The 9,413-nt window shown below is 36.1% G+C and overlaps 1 long non-coding RNA gene across 1 annotated transcript; it reads right to left on the bottom strand.

The window, feature by feature from the left end:
* Nucleotides 1-5,834: 5,834 nt before the first annotated feature.
* On the bottom strand, nucleotides 5,835-6,258 carry LOC147474884 (uncharacterized). The gene is made up of 2 exons (XR_015209098.1): nucleotides 6,221-6,258; nucleotides 5,835-6,127 (listed from the first exon to the last, which is right to left on the bottom strand). It is a non-coding gene; the product is annotated as an uncharacterized LOC147474884 (long non-coding RNA).
* Between the last annotated feature and the right edge of the window lie 3,155 nt (nucleotides 6,259-9,413).

Below are 9,413 nucleotides of genomic sequence, written 5' to 3'. Positions count from 1 at the left end.
TGAAAATGCAAACAAGGAGGGTGAACAAATGTGTCATACTTCTTTCGTAGCTCTACCATGTTCCATCAAAATATAGAATGAAAGAATCACCTTTTTCACCTGCAAGTTCAAGTTATTTTGAACTTTCAGAAGAATATATTGCTAGAGATTTAAAAGTCAAGTTCACGACTACCTATCCTCCTCAAAAATTCAATCATTAGTTACCAAATCATGAGCTAAAAATTTAACCTTAAGGGGTAGCATAGTTGGTCCAGCCTTGGGTTTGCTCTCCAATGGTCACCAGTTCGATTCCCCTCAAGGCCACTGGCGAGGCAGCACCTAGTAGAATTTCCAACCAGGGCCCCGATATTAGTTGAAGTGTGCTTAAACTAGCCTGGACATCCGGTTCAAAAAAAAATGAAGGAAAACTTCCTTCACTTCGAAAAGCTGAATTGATCCATATTTGAGGATGTGCACCCACTTCCTTTCTTTATATAATAAATGAGTATGTACTTCAGTACTTCTACAAATGAATTATCAATTGAGATTTGTTAAAAAAACTAATTGGACTTTAAGTTGGAAAAAATATGAAAGACTAAACAAAAAAGGGGAAGATACCAAAGCTTATGCGCTATAGCACTTTTAGATGATAAGCATCTTTCCTCTTGAATCGAAGTATCATTCAATAGAGTGTGCGATGCCTAATTCCCTTTAGAATAGTAATGCATATCTAAGAATGAAGAAATTGTGTCTCAGTGAAACCAAAGATAGTGTTTCCAATTATCTAATTCTAAATAAAAAATATCATATAAAATGGTCTCAACAAACCAAAAAAATGGGATGATGGGAGCAATGGATTGGGGGTTACTAGTAAGTTTCAAGCTGAGGTCGTGGCTATACTTGAAATACTAAACTTGCTATAGAGAAAGGGCGAGTATCAGTGTGGGTAGAGTCTGACTCTTTGTCTCTTTGTTTATGCATTCAGTTCAATTATGATCCCTTAGGCTAAGTCCAATGGTGCTGCAAAACATCAAATTTAACTTAAAATGTGATCCAATGGTACGCTAAAATGTTATACCGCTAACGCTATCTTCATAAATTTCTCTATTTTTGCAGTCAATTTTAACGCGTTATAGCAGATGCTCAGACGCCATTGCCAATGGCGGGCAATCAAAAATCCAAATTAGTCTTGCACCGTGAGAGCTGGGGGTAGGAATGTGAATTAATTCAAATAATAACTTACACGCCATTCACAATGGCGTACAAAATTCAATTATGATTTTCCACCCGCCACTCCCAATGGCGGTTAGAATTGATTCTTTTTTTTTGTTTTTTTAATAACTTAATTTATGCAATTACCATTCTATCCTACCCTTTTAATTTTTTTTGATTTATTTGTATCTCTTTGTTATAATTTCAATTTTAAGATTAAATTTATTCCGATTTGCAACAACTCAATTAATTATTTAAATAAAACATTTATTGAAAATAAAAAAAACAACAAATTAAAAGGAAATACATTAAAAATACATCAAATACGTACAAAACATTTAAAATTCTTAATCAAATGCTTTCTTCGTATTCTTCAAAGTGCAAATTTCTTGAAGGAGTCCGTGAATTGCGAAGAGTTTGATCTTTCAAAATTTGTTTCTTTGCGTTTTTGTACCATTCTTTTCCTTGAGGTGTCATAGTCGATGTATTTGTGCTCATGATCTCCTTTTCCCATGCCAATGTCTCACGGAATTTTTTTTTTTTTTTTTTTCTGCAAGTTTAATCCTTGAAGGATTAAACGCTTCACTTTCATAGAATTTTTTCCCACGGTCAGTTGCTGCCTCAATGGCCTCCATCGCCCATTGAGATTGTCGCGTTAATTCTTTAAGAGAAGTTTCATTTTGACTATCAACTTTTTTTTTTGTTTTGATTTGTCTCTTCCACAATCCGGTCTTTTTGATGAACCGTGTCTTTGCATTTCGAGAATCGGTGTTCCCCCATGCCATCTTGTTCGTTTAATGGAGCCGAGAGACTTCGTTATGAAAATTAGTTTGAGAGAAACCAGGTGTAGTTGGAATTGAATGGCTACCATTTTTCAGTAGTCTTTCAAAATAAACCACGATGATCAAATTTGAAGGGTTTATTATCCAAGACCGTGACATACAACTTCTTTGCTTGCTCCATCCAAAAAAAAAAAAAAATAGTTTGAGTTTAATCAATTATATTCTAGTTAAATAATTATTGATATATATATATATATATATATATATATATATATATATATATATCAATTATTATATCAAATATCTTACAATGTCCATTTCGTTAGTTCCCCGATCCGTTTCATATCCTCGGCTTTTGATTCAAACATCCACGAAATAAAGTAGCGCTTTATTTATAAGTTGCCAACGACTTGTAACACTTCTCATAGTTCGCGTGCCTCGTAAAACCCCGTATCATCCTCTCGATTCTCAAATTGTTCTTTAATTTTATCCCACAATATGTTGCCCGATTGATTTGTTCCGTAATGGATCAATTGAATTATCCAACCATGCTTGGCATAATCTTGGTCTTCATCAATGCTAAATGATGATCCCGCTTGACATTGTTCTTGAAAGAGTGAAAGAGAGAGAGATAAAGACAGATATTGATAATACAAAAATAAAATATTACCGATGTTTATGGAATGTGACTTTCAGAGAGGAAAAGTCATTCTTTTATAGGGTCGATTGAATTATTGAATTTTACTTTCTTGTGGTGCACAGACGCTATTGATTAGGGTCATTGGGTTGTGGGCAAGATTGTAATGAATTATGTAAGAAATTATTGGGGTGTGTGCAAGATAAAGAATTGTGGGCAAGATTGAAATGAATCATGCATGCATGGAATCTATTTATTGGGGTGTGTGCAAGATAAAAAATTATGTAAGAAATGCATGTAATCTATCTAGAGTACTAGAGCACGATGTTGCATGTGTACTCTCCGGCCCTCCACCAAAGATATATAACATAACTCTTCGCAAGAAATTAAACCAATTTGCTATCTCACACAATTTTAATATTTTCAATTTTATTCCATAATTTATTTACTAGCAAAATGAATTCGATAGTGATAATGATTATGATTATGATTCCCGTGAGAAGACGACGATTGAAAGACACTTCATGCATGAACAAGAAGTGTTGATAAAAATGCTGCTTCTCGCAATTCAAATGAATCTTGTTACATCAGCTCATATCATTGAAAACTCTAATCAACCAACTCTCCCAGATTGGTCCGTCCCCGTGACGCACTTATAGGAATCGTAATAGGCAACGGAAATGCTCTCTTTAAAGGCCGATTATTTCGTGTCAATCCCACATATGATGAAGTTTTATTTCGAAGCCGCAATGAATGAGCAGTCACCTATTCTTTAGGATTAGGAGTGGTCTTAAGGAACATAGTGATTTCTGGATGAAGAAATATGATGCAGCTAATAAACCCAGTTTTGTCGCCACACGGCAAAATAATGTGTGCATTGCAAATGCTAGCAAACGGAAGCCCGGTGATTCAATGGATCGATATTTTTAGATTATTATACCAACAACACTCTCCTTTGTTAAAATGTTTTGCAAACATGTGGTGGAGAGATTTGGTGCACAATATCTGAGATCTCCAAATGAAGAAGACATTGCCGATTGCTAAAGGTGTTGCCGAAGTTAAGAGGTTTTCCTGGCATGCTTGGCAGTCTAGACTGTATGCATTGGACATGGCAAGCATGTCCAATGGAATGGGCAGGACAGTATACTGGACGATATGGATTAGCAACTCTTGTACTCGAGGCAGTTGCTTCTTTCGACATGTGGATATGGCATGCTTACTTTGGTTTACTGTGTACTAATAATGATGTTAATGTTTTGTGGCTCTAATCTTTTTTCACAAACTAACATTAGGTTTACCCTCCGCAAACTATTCTCTCATGGGTAAGGACTATAAGGTCGGGTTATTACTTGGTCGACGGTATATATCCTCGATTGTCTACACTAGTGAAGGCGAAAAAGGAATCCTAAATCAAGAAGAGATAAATTTTTACTGATGCAAGAATCTTATAGAAAAGACGTTGAACGAGCATTTGGGGTTCTTCAATCTCGTTTTGCAATTGTTAGAGGCAAAGCTCGCTTGTGGGACAAAGATGTGCTCCATGATGTTATGTCGGCATGCATTATTTTGCATAACATGATTGTTGAGGAAGAACGACATAACTATTTGAACGCTTACGTTTATGGAGACTCTGAACCTATTATTAACCATGATTACTTTGAAAATCCTAATATAGCAGAAGTTGTTCCCGACCGAAACCCCAATTCAGCTGAATTTCGTAGAGTCTTGCAACGCGTGGCATATGTGCATAGTAGGCACGAGCATGTGGAATTAGAGCAGCGTCTGATTAACCATTTATGGGAATGGCGTGATCGGAATTAAGATGTGTTTATGTCAATTTGATGTAATGAGTTGGAGCCATTGCAAAAAGAGGGAGTATCATCCCCATTCAAAGCTTTCACCTGATGAATCCTTCTTAGAAAGTGGTTTTGCAATTTTCGAAAGGAACCAGTTTGTTTTAGAGGAGAATCTATGTCTCTTAATTTTATTGGTCTGGGATGATATAGCAACATGGTGAAAACAAATTTAGTGAAGCATTTTGTGTACTAAGTGTACTACCCAGTATTTTTGTTTACTTCTAAGGGAGTGGCTTATCTTCTGCTGAGTCCGACTCTAAAATTTTGAGTTTAGAACCTTGGATTAAACTTTATTAAAGTGAAACAACCATGAAAATTTTGAGAACCTCTTGTAAGACTGTATGAAGTAACAATTACAGAGTTGTTTTGAAGATTACACATAATTATCATTTTTCCCAACCGAACACATTTGTATCCTTGCAAAACATGTATGTTGTTAATAACGTACTTCTTCAGTTCTTCCTTTTGATTGTAAATTTTCAAGTCCATCACAAAGAAGTCCACAACATTCTTATTGACATAAAACTAACTATTTCAAGCTTTCGCAGAACAGCCAAACTATTTCAACTTTGTTCCATAAATGTTTGCACTGTTTCTACAAACCAACCACCATTGCTCATTCATCAACTAGTTAACCACCATCACATAACGCTTATTAGAAAATAAATGCAACTATTGAGAATAAGGTGATTTTGGTGCAAGGGTCAACAGTTTATACTACAAGATTATAATGTTTATGCGCCCTTTACATTTTACCAATGTGATTTGGATAACAAAAACAGGTCACAAGAATCAGACTAATAAGCTGCAGCTGGTTGGATCTATAAATCAATGGATTACAGGAAGTGATACAATGTCAAGGGAAGGCCGGAAGGGATAAAGAAAAAGTTATTTACCATAAGTTAAGAGCATATCATGAACAACAAACGATAGTATGTGTTCTCTTCAGATTTTAAAAATAAAACATAAATAAAGGATTCGCTCAGTTCTTAATAAGGTCAGTGAGCTTACATTTTCATGATCCATGTGTCGTAGTGTCCTTTTGGCATCTATCCTATTGTCAAAACCATTACCAATCTTCTTAATAGCAACCTCTTCCTGTGTCTCAGAATTCACAGCAGCACGCACAAAACAAAAGACAAGGCTATCTTAACGTTATGAAGTCCTGGTAAATACGTATGATACCAATTGTTGATTATTATCACCACCCAAAAAAAACAGAATAAAAGTCTGATGATATTAGAAATAGGTAACAGAATATTGACATGTGATTTTTTATATAGTATGACATAAAGTCTAATACACAAATGGAAGGGGTCGTTTATATTTTTTCTAATTATGGACTCAAATCTGTATAGAGCCGGTGAATACAAAAAACTTGCATTTATTTGATTAATAATGGACAATGTAAAACTTCAATAGAATAAAAAAGTGTCTTACCAAGGACACTGCGGTATACTACAAAAGTAAATTATGTATTTGCTTTTCGGATTATCGCCAGTGTAAACCATATAACAGTTTACTGAGACAATCAAGCACTTGCAAAAGTCATGACTCTGCTTTGTAAATGTGAAATTCCCCCACGATCTGGCTGTAAATTATCTTCCTCTTCTTCATCTTCTATTTCCCACAGGAAACTAGCATAAGCCGCATGAACATGACTGCAAACAGAAAACTTTGGTTAGTGACTTTGTCAAGTAACGACCATATATTACCTTCTACGAAAGATGAAATGATTTTGAGAATCTACACACCTATCCTGAGGGGCAACTTGAACAGCCCTCTAAATGAACATTTTGATTTCAGTTAGACTTGATCACATCAGTCTAAATTAAGTTACTCACAACATAATCAATATGATTTTAAACATATTCAACTAATACAAAAACATATATAAATTAAGTTACGCACAATGAAATACTAATAGAAACCATAACTGCTACTTCCTTCTCCCCCGCGGAGCTCGAGTAACGCATCTTTGGATCAGTTGATTCACCCGCAAAATGAGGGACATATACATCCTCCCTTGAGATAGATGGCCGAAGTCCGAACTTGTGGGGGTCATCCGAGGCTAAACTACTTCGTGATATTCGAATATGAAATGTCATGACTATTCAATTCTTGACGAGCTTGATTCCAATATATCATCCTTACTAGAGTGCAACCCACTATTCATTTTGCAAATAAAACTAGCCATAGAAGCCGTGGCATGCATATAGTCCTCTAACATCGTCTTCAACTGTGCCTAAATTTATACCATAATTAAATAAATTAAATGTTGATACAAAAAATAAAATAAAATAAACTATTTAATTTACTTACTAGTGTCAAGTTGGCATCAATAGGGAGATGTGGCACCAAATCTTTGTCAATTGGTGGAACACGTAAATTAAAGATTTCACCATTACGACAAGTAATAGGGATAACCCAATTGGCTTCAAGAGTAACAACTGCCTCAACTTATGACAATGGAGGATATGATGAGCGATTAAGGGTTGCCCCCATCGGCTGTGAGATACCTACATCCTCTTTAAGACCAGATGCACCAACAAAGTCCACATTCACACCTCTATAAGTTGGGAGTAGAAGCATCCCCACTGAGACACGAGCCCAATAGTCAGTGTATTGCCGCCACTAACCTCGTCTAATCAAGGCATCAACAGTAAATGCCGCCATCGTTGTACCATTGAAGCAATATATCGGGCCCCGCATCCGTTAAGATTCATATACGGGGGGGATCACAAGGAACTGAAGGAACGCCAAATGACTTGGCCACATAACGCTTTCTCCTAAATACCGGACATTTACTAACGGTCCAAACAAGATGCATCCGACTAGTCAACTCTAATGCTTTTCCTAACATATGGATGATTTACAGATGCATGTGGAATCTATCCATGGTAGCCATACAATAGAACTCCGAAAGTACGAGACTCTATCTGCTGTCCTAACGCTTAGACTTAGATTACAATGGGCTTCACCCCCAACCTTATGACGGTAAGTTGGACCCCAATTATTTATAGCAGAAATTGGTCGGCTCTTCAAGTATCGAACGTGCATGCCATTTCGAAAAATAGGAATAATACCAAGATCAACAAAACAAATATATTAGCACATAACTAACTAATCAAATCCATTTAAAAATAAATAACTTTAACTACCTCAATGACTTGCCACATCCCCACCACACTTTACTACCATTGCCAATGCCAAAACGACATACCAAGTCCAAAGACATAATCAAATGCGATATGCAGCTCCTCCCCACCATAACTACCGATCTCATCTATCCGAATGAGACTAGCTAGATATCCCAAACTAACCTTGCTATGGGGAATTTGCTAACAATACATTTCCAATAACATACAACATGAAAGCACTAAACCCTATTTCTCTTCATTAATATCATCTTGCACCGCATAAGTCGTGATACATCTCTAAATGACTCGGTTTGATCTGCCACTATAAATCTCATCCTCCTGTTAAAAAGGTAAATATTTGTGACCTCATCAAATAACTCATATTTTGAATCAAAAGCTACAATCTTTCCTTCTCCAACACGCAACCCCGTAAGCATTGAGAAATCAAGGGGAGTAAAGCCTATCTCGCCACATGGAAAATGAAATGTGTGGGTAGAGTCCCACTATCTCTCTACAATTGCTTCAACTAACCTGCTTCATCGGACTTTTCAATATCAATTTGAGCAAAGACGTCAAAACCAACATTCTCAAGCATCAATTGAAATTCTCCAAAGTTCACTTGGCTCAACCATTCCAAAACAGGGCCAAAGTCCCTTTCTTACCGACTTTTTCCTTCGCTCCACCACCTTCAACGAAGAGTAAAAGGATATGTGTGTACTTTCCTCTACAACAACACGCTGATAAGAACTAGGATCAAACTCAGAATAAGAAGTCCCTACATGTACATCTTCTCGGATTTGGGGCATTTGGTGTCCCCGACTTTTTGACTTTGTACCTTTACCTCCTCAATTTGTGTAAAATGCTTGGGACATTGTAACCGGTGAGAAATAAATTAACACTAAAATTAAACATAATTTATAATATGAAACTAAATAAATTGGTCTTGCATTACGACAAATAAAATTAAGTGCAAGTTATAATATGACACAAAACTAGATGATATGGCATTACGACAAATAAAATTAAGTGTCACATTTTCTTTCTCGATGGTATGACACAAAACTAGATGATATGGCCGACAATAAAAATTAAGTGTCACATTTTCTTTTCTCTAACAATCACCCATAATTCTATTATGTCATTTTCAAACTTAACTAGATCAAGGGGTGTTTGAGAAAAGTAGTACAAAAGTAAATGGAGAAAAAGCCGAACCCGCCGTGGAGCATTGAAGAATAAAGGGAGGTGGTTGGAATGGACATGGTGAAATGGGGTATGCTTCGCCGGAGAAGACAAAGAGGAAGCCACATTTTGTTTTATATATGAGTTTCTACAGGATTTTAAAAACAGATCTAACTTCGAAATCATCTTCCTTCTCCAATCTCCTTCAAAGCTTGTTCTTGTTTCAAGATTTCACATTTTTTCTTTTCTTTTTTATTTTGTCAAACGCCTAGAACAAACGGAGAATCTACTTTAATTAGATATGGGATAAGTGAAGGAGAAGACATACACAATAGGAGCAACTTCTTAGTTTGATCGAGAGGCGATTAGGGACCGCTTTGTCCAATCTCAACAACTTCTTCCCTGTTGGGTTTCTAAACAAAATTAAGAGTGAAATTAAGAGTGAGCGATTTAGAGGTGAGTGAGAGTGAGAGTGATTTTCTAAACAAAAGGTGAGTGTGAGAGCGATTTAGAGTGAGCCATTTTTTTTTAGTGAGAGAGAGCCGGTTTTTTTTGTTAGGAGAATAACTACACCCAATCGGGTGATGGGTGCATAAACAAAAACTTGATTTTTTGTTTTTTTTTACAC

The sequence above is a fragment of the Coptis chinensis genome, chromosome 9 (assembly GCF_015680905.1).
Source record: "Coptis chinensis isolate HL-2020 chromosome 9, ASM1568090v1, whole genome shotgun sequence".
NCBI classification, from domain to species: Eukaryota; Viridiplantae; Streptophyta; class Magnoliopsida; order Ranunculales; family Ranunculaceae; genus Coptis; species Coptis chinensis.
Note: the sequence above shows the minus strand (reverse complement) of the source record. Positions and strands in the feature narration are given on the sequence as shown.